Source organism: Micropterus salmoides, unplaced genomic scaffold, assembly GCF_014851395.1.
Source record: "Micropterus salmoides isolate LMB-PRFRI ecotype aquatic unplaced genomic scaffold, ASM1485139v1 Ms_hic_scaffold_23, whole genome shotgun sequence".
Lineage (NCBI taxonomy): Eukaryota > Metazoa > Chordata > Actinopteri > Centrarchiformes > Centrarchidae > Micropterus > Micropterus salmoides.
The window spans coordinates 22,390,676-22,402,726 of NW_024041484.1; the positions used below are offsets into that span (position 1 = coordinate 22,390,676).

The window sequence follows — 12,051 nt, forward strand, 5'->3', positions numbered from 1 at the left end:
TTTTTCCTTTTTTCGTGAAATAGCAGTTTGGATTTAAATTAGTTTGTTAGTCCCACTGAGAGGCAGGAAAAGTTCCACCGCTGCAGCAAGAACTTCACAACTCCAACAACATGTTTCCTTCTTTTGGTTTTGTTTGGATCCTCATTAGCTGACATTGCAGCAACTGCTAGCCCAAAAATGAACATCAACAACAAAAAGACATAAACAGCACAACATGGTAGTATTAACTGACAGCAGAAATTTGGCAAGTTCAATTTATGGAGGATATAAGGGTGTGGAACACAAGACTGAGCCTTGTTAAATTAAAATGGGTTAGTCTGTGTAGTTTTTCTTAATATGTAGAGCCGGTTGCACCAACCTCACTACTGACTCATACCGTGCAAAGACGGCGTGTCATTTTACACGCGAATGTCATCAAGAAAAGAATGTCTGGGTGGATGGATAGGTCAAACAAACACAGGACTTTCTCCCAGGCACTTAATTTAGGCACCTGATGTCGAGCCTCGAAGTAGTCAAGTCAAGTCTCATTTTTGTGATCTAACTTAAGTCCAGGTTTCAAGTCCACAGTTCCAGTCCAGTACAGTTAGTGTGTTTTTTGGGTTCTTCACATCAGCTCAATTCATCAGTCTCTGCTGAAAGCTGTAACTTAATTTGTGAAGGTATCTAAAATTATCCTATTTTCTTTATTTTACCAGCATGTCCAGTTTGTTGTAATATATTGTTTTAAAATGGCAGGCATTGGATTTGGACAGCTATGAATAAATTAATGATTAATTAGAAGACGTCAAAGATAAAACCCAAGGCTTAACGCTCGCTCAGAGCTATGGCTGGAATACAGTTTTGCACGTCAAACCAGAAAGTGGATATCTGTGGATCAATGTAATCCCCTTATTTTATTATTGTAATCATAAGGCATCACATGACGCAAGTCCTGTTTGAGAGGCTTCTTCAGCCTGACAAGGATAAAATTCCTCGAGCAAACACAAGTCATATTCTGAACATTTTTCGCATTAAAGAATATCATGATTCCAAATATATCCAAAATATCCATATTGCAAATACATTAAATGATCTCTTTAAGCCTCTATAGGCGAGTTAGAAGCCAAAACGTAATCAATCAAAGACAACAATTTGAGCATGAGTTCGTTTCCTTTAATAAGTTTCCTGACTTTTTGTTTTTCGCCCTAAAGCATTAAATTAAAGCATTAAATTGTATCACCTTTGAGCATCATGCAGAATCCATTTTGCAGTTTGACCCAGGTGTGTGCATTTAGGCTGTGTGTGTGTGTTTATTTTTTTTATTCTGACTAGGATGGTCTGGGGAATATTGTGGCACTACTGTTGGTTTAATGTGTTTGGAGTTAATAACCAGATGAGTGGATGAGCAGGGGAGGACGGGAGCCAGTGAGAAATGGAGCAATTTGGCATTTTGTGCTGAAAAAGAGATAGAGATAGAAGGAGAGATAAAGAGAGAATGAGACAAAGAGAGCCAGAGGGGTAAACAGAAAATGGTCCTTTTGCTAAAACACAACCTTAAGCGCCATGACAGGTTTGTTGCAGTGTGTGTCTGTGTTTTGGCAGGGGACGCGCTGTGTCATATATCTTAATGATACAGCCTGCCCACATGAGCTGCTGAGACACACACACACACACACACACACACACACAAAATAAGTTTAATGTCTTCATTAACAGGCTCTATCCTACATAAGAGCCTCTGTGCACAACTTTGCCTGGGAATCATTCAAATTACAACAAATAAGAATCTAAATCAAAAAATAAATGAACTGTGTGTCATTTGGTCAGAATGGAATTGAGTCGTTAACAACGTGATAGAAAATACATAGAGGATTTTTTAAAAGGCCAAGAAATGAGACTACTGTCTGATAAAGCGATGTTGTCTGTCTAACCTGTGAATAACACAAAGGAAAAACGGTTCGCAGCTCAAAAGAGTGCAATTTTCCAATCACAAGAACTGCAATTTTAATTATACTCTTACTTACATATTTAACTGTGTCTAAAGCTGTAGCAAAAGAAAGTTTAAACTGCAAATTTTACTCGACTGTAGTTGATTAATGTTAATTTTGTTCAGGCTGTTGGCTATTGTGTGTGTTGTGTGTCATTTTGCTGTTCAAAAAGTATTTTTCTCCATCGGTTTCAGACAGATAGTTTACAGGTATCTCTGCAGCTGTTGAGTGTCACTGACAGACAGCTGGTGAACAGAGTTGTCAGAATCTCTCAGTTTGAAAGGAATAGTTAGACTTTTTGGGAGACATGCTTTCTAGGGGAGAGTTAGATGAGAATATTGATTCCATTTTCTTGTTCCTACCCTAAATATGCAGCTACAGCAAGCAGCTGGTTAACTTAGCTTAGCAGAAAGACTAGAAATGGGGAACAGCAAGGATATCTATCTATCTATCCATCTGTCTATCTAGATAGACTGAAACAACTATGATTATCGTATCTGATTCTTTTAATGTAAAAATTTGATGAATTTGTGATTATTCTTAGCGAACATATCTTGTTTATTAGCATGTAGACCCTTAATACAGGCCTGTAGTGTTTTCATTTTTAAATGATCCTAATTGAAATTGCAATATTGGTTAGAAAAATCACAATTAGATATTTTCACTGAATCTATGACATATTCTTTGAAATAAATAAGCATTTGCTTTGCTTTCTGCTTTCTGTCACTGATTACTGCAGCACAAAAGTGACTCAACCTACAGCCAAAACATCATGGCTGAAAAGACAAAGACAAAAGGGCCACCTGTAGAAAAATCAAATCTGAGAAAAGAGACAAACACGTTGCCACCCACACTGCTTGATTGACAGCTGATCTCTGGGGAGGAAGAGCAGCCACAACACAGTCACGTGTTAAGCACCAAAGATAGACACAAAGGATGTTGCAACAGTTTGCTCCTTCATATAAACCACCTTGAAAACAAAAAGTACAATCAATACTGCCCCCCAAGAGGTGATTTTTTGTCTTGATAAGTGTTTGACCTGGACCCCTGAAATAGATTTTATATCAACCATCGTTTTTTAAATCTGCTCTAACCTGAAATGTCATCTTGATGGCGAAAAAAACAACAACACAAAAATCCAATGAAGATTTGGAAAATAATTTCAAGCCTGGAGATAAACACGTGCAGGCGGATTATAGCTTCTGATTTTCGATCACTGCTCAGATGAAAATCTCAGTGCCTGGTTTGCTCTGATGCTGCGTACCGGGACCCACACCCATCCAATGACAGACATCCGTTTTGCAACTGCAAGCCAACTGTGTCCTCCCGCTCATCTGTGGCAACGCTGATCGAACGCTTTGCTGTCCAACACAATTATTTGCTCTAATGGATTCAGTTGAGACAGGGCCGACCTGAGACAGAGAAGTGATTTATTTCATTCTTTCCTACAGCAGAGCGGCCAATTATATCGCCTTAACTACACGTTAGCTTTTTTAGCTGGCTACCCAGACCCAATTAGAGAGCAGCTGCAGGTGGATTTTAATGGGTGGTTGTGTGTGTGGATTCTCAGCTTGTCATTTTTTTTCACTCTGTTTATACTTTTGCATGCCTCAGCGACAGAGAAAGAGTTGCTTGGTTATAAGAGAAGTTGCAGAGATGGAAATGTTTTTCCTCTTCGAGCACTTCGGGGGTTGGCCAGAAAGCAGCTTTGATTTCCGGAAAGTGCTCCTGTTGTCTTCGCAGCGAGGAAGGGAGTGAGGGAGGATTTGGTGGGTGTGACATTGGTGCTTTTCCACCAAAGTAACCAGGGGATTGTATAGATTTGTGAAGTGCTGCGTGCTGGACCAATTCCTACATTGACAGGATTAGAACATCAGCCAAATGCCCGTCAGAGATGCGGCATTGTTTGAAGCCATCCACTCATCCTCTCCCTATTTTTCCATCTGACAATCTGCTCTTTATTGCACTGTCAAATTCAGAATGCGCTCTCTTGTCATTTTTTCCCCCCATCCCTGCTGTCACTCAGCAGCTCTTTGACACACATAAATTATACACATTAAGGGGCATTTTTACAGCTGCACAGAAAGAAAAGATGGAACAGTGAGAGGGGGAGGAAAATGCAAGAAATAGAGAGAGCTGGAGTATGCATCCCATGCCACCCATAGGCCTGTGTGAGCAGTAATTGCAATAGAGTGTAGTTAATGTGGGTCAGCAGTTGAGTGGAACCCCAGGGGTCAAAAGGAGTGTGGAGGAAAGGAAAACGAACCGGAGTCCTGGAGGAAGAAAGAGGGAGTCACTGTGAGAGTTGCAGCCTGCCTCGGGTGGAAGGGCTTAGGGTGAAGTTCTCTGATACACCCCCCACCCCTCTCTTTTTTCTCCCTTTTAATAAACCATAGTCCCATTCTGCTGGACTGCAGGGCATTACTGCTTCACTCTCCTCCATGTCCCCCTGCTTGTTTTTCCCCAACTTCCTCAGTCTGTGCTGATTTAACCTCAAACATTTGATTATGACAAGAGCAGCAACCTGGAGGTGGAGAACGTTTTTTGATTTATAATCAAGCGGGAAGCTTCTATTCTATTAAAAATCCAGCAGGGGGCGACTCTTCTGGTTGCAAAAGAAGTCCGGCTCCATTAGAAATAATGGGAAAATGAGGCTACTTCTCAGCTGAATAATTACCTCAGTAAACTCTTTCCTGATGAGTTTATGGTCTCAGTCGCTAGTTTCAAGTCTTCTTCAACACAGCATGATGTTCATTTAGTAAATTATGGTCCCATTTATTTTACAATAGACCAAAAAGCAGAGTATGTTTCAGGGCGGGATTATCTATCATTGACAAGTCGTTACCATGGAGACCTGTCAATCAGGCTAGAGTGACTCGTACCCTCGGCACTGTGTAAATTTAACCAGCGCCATTGAAAAAGCTTATTAGGAGTCGGCTGTTCTCTTTCTCTGGTGAGTACATTTAGTTTTAAGACTGCAGTTCGCTAAACAAAGTTATCAGCCCTGTTAAAATGACAGTTAACGTGAGTTACAGTTGCACCTAGCTAAGCAAGCTAGCCAGCTCTGCACACGGCCGTTAGCTCCGTCGTATCGTCACTTCCTGGTTGCAAAAACTCAACATGGCTCAACGGGTGACGTCACGATGACTACGTCCATTTCTTATATACAGTCTATGTTATAATATATATTATTTTTTCAAAATTTGCTCGAATCTTTTCTTTGTTACTTACCAGATACTTTTCCCTCCACAGATCTCAAAATATCTTTTCAAATAACTCAATTTGGGACTCCTTGGCTAACTGGTCACAAATTGTAAACATATGCAACCTGTTATGAAGGGCAGGAAATACAGTTCTTTGTTTTAAAGGGCCACAAGCCAAATATGTCGAGAACCTTTGAAAAACTACACACTTCACCATCATTACCGTTCAGCATGTGCCAACTTGCATTCACATGAAAGTATTTAGGACAAACAACCAGATTAGCCTCCTGATTTTGATCTTTCTAACAACTCCTTTGAAATTGGACTCATAAATTGTCAAGAAAATTGGTATCTGGGCATGTTACAATACCTACAGACTGCTGATGGTCCAGTATTTGAGATAGTATAGTTATTTCCACAGCCTTTAATTTTTCAAGATACTGGTTTATTTTCCTGCTGGTGTTGCAGCCCTTCTCACTCATTTCAACCATAGTGGGTTTTGGCCAATTAGTGACAGTGTAGGGGGCTGTGAAAAAGTGACATTAATGCACACACTCTGTAAAAAAAAAAAAAATGCTAGCTAAGAGCTGAGATGACTCCTGCAGTCGTGCATAGCTTCAACTTGCATCATTTGAAGAAAATACTCCACCAATACAGGTTTTCACCGCACGGTGATATCTTCTTGTCAGATTCTGCTGCTCATTTGGTTTGATGCTGAGCTTACACCTGTGGGATTTAGATTTCAAAGCTGATATATAAGTTTTAGAGTTACTGTAAAGCTCCAACAACGGAACAAAAAAGCGAAATAAAAAGCACAAGAATCCAAATTATATTTTTTCTGCCAAGAAGAGAATGTTTCTGGAACATGACACTGCATTGAAACCCAGGCTAATTAAAGTCTTTTAAGTAGATTAGTTGCTGCTTAAGCTAAGATGACCTTTCCACCTATCCTGTGGCGGGGGAGACTTAGATGTTCCATTTTAAATGGAAAATTACAACAAAAATTACATTCATTAATTAAATGTACAAAGAAAGTAAAATTGCAGTGCAGGTTGCCACCTCTGAGGTGCCTTGCGCACCGGATTGGTCTTATTACCGTGGCCTGACCGGTACCTGATTAAAAAAAGAAAAAAGGCAACAACGGCCCAAAATACCAATACATGAGGTTGAACACAGTTCAGCTCCTCTGCAGCCTTGCTGTCTTGAGCAGTGAAGCCAGGGTCGACCTGTTGTTGGAGGGGGTAGATGTGTTGACAGAGGTGGGAAGCAGTGGGTCTCCACTCAGTCAAAGGCCCCCTTCAACAGCCATGAAGCATTTATGAACAGACATCTCCCTCCTCTGCTCTCTATTCCACTCACAGCAGCTCTTCCTCTCCCCTCTTCTTCTCTCTCTTTTTTTTTTTATCTTGCACACACTCTGCCCTTCTTTCTGACGTCCTCTCTGTCTGTCTTTTTCTTACACTCTTCCATGTCTGATACACACACACACATATAGTGCATCAGCTTCTAATAGATTTTCTTCCTTTCACTCCGAGTTTGTGTGTGTGCGCATCTCTTGTGTGTGTTTTTGAGTGTCCCTCTTCAACAGCACAAGCAGAGTGTATGTCCCTGTTCTGAGCCCTCTCGGCCTTCAGGTAAATGTTTGTGCTGCGAGAAAAGAGACACATACACACAAATTGATGGAAGGAGCTTATTAATGCTTGTCTGCAGCACTTTTTTTCACTTGTTTTAGGTTGTAGTACAAGTATATGTCTCTGTAAATAAAAAGCATAAATGCTGACATACACTTGAAAAAATATGCACGCTCCTATTGGCTTTCTGCAACTCTGTGTGTGTGAGCTGTGAGTGTGCTGACTCTTAAACAGGTGGAACTGGAACACTGCAGGGAATGTGTCTGTATGCGTAAGTGTGTGTGTGTGTGTGTGTGTGTGTGTGTGTGTGAGGTCCACTCCTCTGCTCTTTGATCCTCGTCTTGACAGCCCACCACCTGGGACGATCCGTCACACGCCGCATGGCTCCCAGGCCCGGCTACACCATGGGAATCACAACACACAGCGGCTAACACAGTGCTAACAGTCAACCCTCCCCTCCACATTATACACTGTCAGAATCGCTAATGCTAACACCAAAAGCTAACCCTCCCTTATAAAGATTTGCAAAAAAGAAAAAAAATTGGCACCGGAATCATAATTCACAGTGCACAGCTAGCAGCTAACCCTATCAGTGCTATTGGAATTACTAATCACACACAAGGGGCCCAAGCTTGAACACAGGTGCAATAGGAATTATAATGTAATTATAATGTACAATACTGAGGCAATGCTAAAAGATCCCACTTGTATACACGTAGCATTCACTCTAAACCGATTGAAGAGTTTGAGTAATTAAATTTGTATTTAATTAATTTCTTAACTGATTTTAATTGAAAATATGATCTAAATATACTATATTTCTTTTTACTGGGTTTATAAACATGATGTAAACAAATGTTTAACTGTATTAGAATGTATTACTGACAACCATTCCAGTCTAGTGTGGCTCTGTAGGAAAATGCATTTCACCCATGATACACCTGCAGAGGTCTTTTCACTTATTGTACCCGATTAAACCTCCTTTCAATACTGTGTGCGTGTGTACAGACTGTGCTTTATTAATCTTCCTCACTCTCCTCTCCTGTTTTGTTTCATCTTTTGGGGTGGAACAATTTACACTTTTATGGCTTTTATTAGCTGTGCGCCATCAGGTCTTGCCAGCAGGCCACTTGTTATGTAGGGAAACCAATTTGAATGGAGTGCAGGCAGCATATGAGGTGGCAGGTAGGAAGTGTTATCTCTCTCAGCTGATAATCCAACAGCAGTAGGTAGTATGGATGCTGTAGTAAACTGGCAGAGACAATTCAGTATCTTTTCCACAAAAAGCCATGTGAAAAATATGTTCATTAGTCTCCGTTGTGCATGATTTTGGTACATGTAGGGTTTTGTTAAATGTGCCGCACAAGTCATTGAATCAAGTCGGCATTAGCAAGTTGTGTGGATCAGGTTTTAGAACACCTTATTAGTTCATGGAGACCTAAATATAAAATTAAGGATGTTTAGAAATTCCAGTTTTTTGGGTTTCTCTGTTTTGTCTCCAATTGAAATCACAAACTATTTTCATTTTAATAACACTCAGAAGGTGACCATTCCTTGCCATGAATGCTTTGAACACTCTACTGCGTATATTTGTTTAGTTTTACTTTCTTTTTACAGCATTGGTATTACTACTTAACCTTAATTTAAGGATATCAGTAGTTCTTTCTTAAATTTATCCTTAGTGAGTCCAGTTTTTATCATGATAATGGAGAGCAAAGATGAAGCAGAACTCTCAGAGATCAAACTTTTCGAAAGCCGCCTCTTTACCACTTGAGTTTTATTTGTGTAAAAGCCATCAGTTTATCAGTTTGGTGACCTACATCGAATAAATTGTATAATTTTTTACCCAGCGATAGACTGCCAGTCGTAACTAATTTCCTCTCTTATCTCCAAGCCTTTTACTAGTAGAAACTGGTGTGAAACTCTCGGTGGTAAATTAATACTGATAGTCGAAGTGGGGGGCTTAGGGTTTTTAGTGAAGTAACACCCTGAGCTGCCTTTCACGCTGGAGGTTGTAGAAGAAAACACTAAGCTGGAAGTTATCCCCACTAATACACAGGCACTGCAGCATTTGAATCACAACACCAATCACGTTGCTGACGCTAGGCTAAGGGCCAACTATTCAACAGCCGTGGCACCCAGAGGACACCACAGGAATTCAGATCCATTACGCTCCCAGCCCCATCAAAGGGACTCTGGGATTCGGATGCAAAATCTGCTCCAGATGCTCACTGTTGGATTTCACTAAGATGCACTGCAGGGCAAGTGTCATAAGGGCTGATGTCTGCGATATGGGCAACAAAACCACAACCAGTCCACCTCATTCCTCCGAGTTTATTTGTGTCATAATCACAATGGAAAAGAAAACAATGGCTCATTGCACTCAGCTCATCTATAGACAAATAAATACACACCAAAATCACCAGATGAGAAAAGCTGGAGGCAGAAGGCCCAAACATTTGAACCTGCGACATTTGGAAGGAAGATGTTGAAGCTAAAACCAGCACAGACTAGCTGCTCACCTGGGGATAATGTGGATTTAGCCTTGTTAACCAAGTCAGCCAGGACTGATTGTGTTAGTTAAATGCAAGATAAACTCAAATGCTCTGCTGGTTTCTGATTGATTGCCAGATATCCATTAAAATCACATTACAGATCAACTCAACCACCACTCTAAACCAGTGTGTAAGGTTTACAGCCCGTCCTCACACAGAAAACGACAATATAGATCAATAATTGAAGGGCTTAAAACAACCAAATATTACGTTTTAAGAGATCTCTTGCAGCCATTTAATTAGACGACCTTCACCCAGGAGACCGGAGTTCGGTTCCCATGTGAACTAAAATACCAACATCCGTTTGTTTTGTGTTTTTGTAGTATAATTAGCGTTAGCTAGTGTTAGCAATAAGTTTGGGGGGGGGGGGGTTTGCGTTTGGTAGTGTTCTGTAGCTTTCATCATGTAGCCTTATCTAGCTAGCGTTAGTGGTGTTTTTTGTAGCATTAGCTACTATTAGCGCTAGCAAATTATGTTACTGTTAAAGGCGTTTTATTTTAAAAAAACAACTCGGCCAATATATTTTTTTAACTCTCAAATATCACTATTTCTAATTGGCCTAAGTCCAGACTTGTTAGAACTTTATTCCATGTATATTCACAAATGTTTGTGTTCATATTGCTACAAAATGCCAACTTGAGTGAGCAAACAAGTAGCTTCAAAGTCTAAGATAGATGCTGTGCTTAAGGTCATCAATTAAAATGCGGGATGTCATTGTTCTTGAGGACACCTCATAAATCTCAAGGCTTCCTATTTGTTTGTACAATTGACCGACTCACCAGTGCATCTTCCATATTTTAGGGTTGGCTCAAAAAGTCTTGATCCATCCTTCTTCTTCAGTTCTGTTTGTAAATTTCCCTGTGGTTGTTAGATGATAATGTCAAAAGTGTCATGAGGAACATAAATACAGACAAGAGTCCATACTGTGATTTTTCCAGGGTTTGACAGAAATGAAATAAATAACAGCTGCTGTTTATAAGAGGAAAATGAGAGTCGCACCTCTGTGTCTGGCCTAAATGTCCTCCTGCTGGTTTTTGCCTGACTGTGCAGGTTTGCATGCTGACTGAGAATGGCCCACAACTGCAGGGATTACACACAAATTAAGGAAGAGACAAAATCCCCTTTTCCCTTTCTACTTTGTGCACTGTGTTTGTGCATGCACATTCATTGGAGTGCAGATATACAGTACTGTATGTGTGTGAGTGATTTAGTGAGAAAGCATAGTGAGGTTAACACGGGCTAAATTTAGAGTTAGTTGTTTAGTAGCCTGATAATCAGACTCAAGTACCATTTTGTTTTCTCATCATTCAGTCTGACATTGGTTTCATGGCAATCAGTTTCTGTTTGGGAAGCAGGGTTATCTTGCTCTAACGGCTACAAACGAGCACAATACCAGACCATAGACTGTATATAAGAAATGGACGTAGTCATTGTGACATCACCTGTTGGTTTGTGGACTGCCGTTTTGAAACCTCAAGTTTGGCCATGTTGAGTTTTTGCACAGGAAGTGACTGTATTTGGACGAGACGGTGGAGCTAACGGCCGTGTGTGGAGCTGGCTAGCTCGCTTAGCTAGGTGCATCTGTAATTTACGTTAACTGTCATTTTAACAGGGCTGACAATTTTGTCTAGCAAACAACAGTCTTAAAACTAAATGTACTCACCAGAGAAAGTGAACAGCCAACTCCTAATTAGCTTTTTCAACGCTGCTGGTTAAATTTACACAGTGCCGGGGGTACGAGTCACTCTAGCCTGATTGACAGGTCGCCATGGTAACAACTTGTCAATCATAGATAATCCTGCCCTGAAGCACACTCTGCTTTATGGTCTATTTTCCTCTAAATGGGAGCATAATTTACTAAATGAATGAATGAATGACTTGAAACTAGCGACTGAAACTATAAACTCATCAGGAAAGTGTTTACCGAGGTAATAAATCAGCTGAGAAGTTGGGTCATTGCACCATTATGTCTAATGGAGCCGGACTTCTTTTTGAAACCAGAAGAGTCGCCCCCCTGCTGGCCGTTCAATAGAATGCAGGTTTACGGTACTTCTGCATTGGCTTCGCCTCTCAGACCGGAAGCTTCCTGCTTGCACCAGACCTATTGAAATAGCATTGGACATTCACCATCTGGAAGTTTCTGGAGTAATCTGGGTAGTTTTTAAGATATGTAACTTTTATTTCAATAGTATTCTAAGCATTTAAAATACTATTAAGTTTGGAGCAGGTACTATACACAAAATGCTTTTCAGCCAAATAAAATGCCTAACCCTTAGGCATCGAGATGTCTTTTGACCTGCAAATCACTAAATCAGTGCGAGTTACTCAGAAGCACTCAGAAGCAAGTCTTTGAATTTGTAAGGGACTAAATAACCCTTGTGGTTATGATCTAGTGAGTAAATGAATGAGGGAGTGTGAGCAATAAATAAATGAGTGAATACTTTAGTAAATGTAAGTAAGCAACTGTTACTCAGTGATTAATGAAGAGGTAACCCCTTTCTCCACCACCTCCTCTTTCTGTCTCTGTGTCTTTGTATTGTGTGTTGTCCTCGAGGCTCAAGTCATCAGCGTTGAAACAAATCCAAAAGCATTCACTTCCTCTCTGTTTCGTCCTTAACATTCACTCAGCGTCTGCCAGGGTCGACAGGTGATGCCAAGCAGATGAATGAAGAAAATGCTCTTTGTTGCTCCTTAT

General features: G+C 40.5%; 1 protein-coding gene across 15 annotated transcripts in view; it reads left to right on the forward strand.

Moving 5' to 3' along the window:
• celf2 (cugbp, Elav-like family member 2) overlaps positions 1-12,051 on the forward strand; it is a 510,925-nt gene that overhangs the window by 437,330 nt on the left and 61,544 nt on the right. The window lies entirely within an intron of this gene.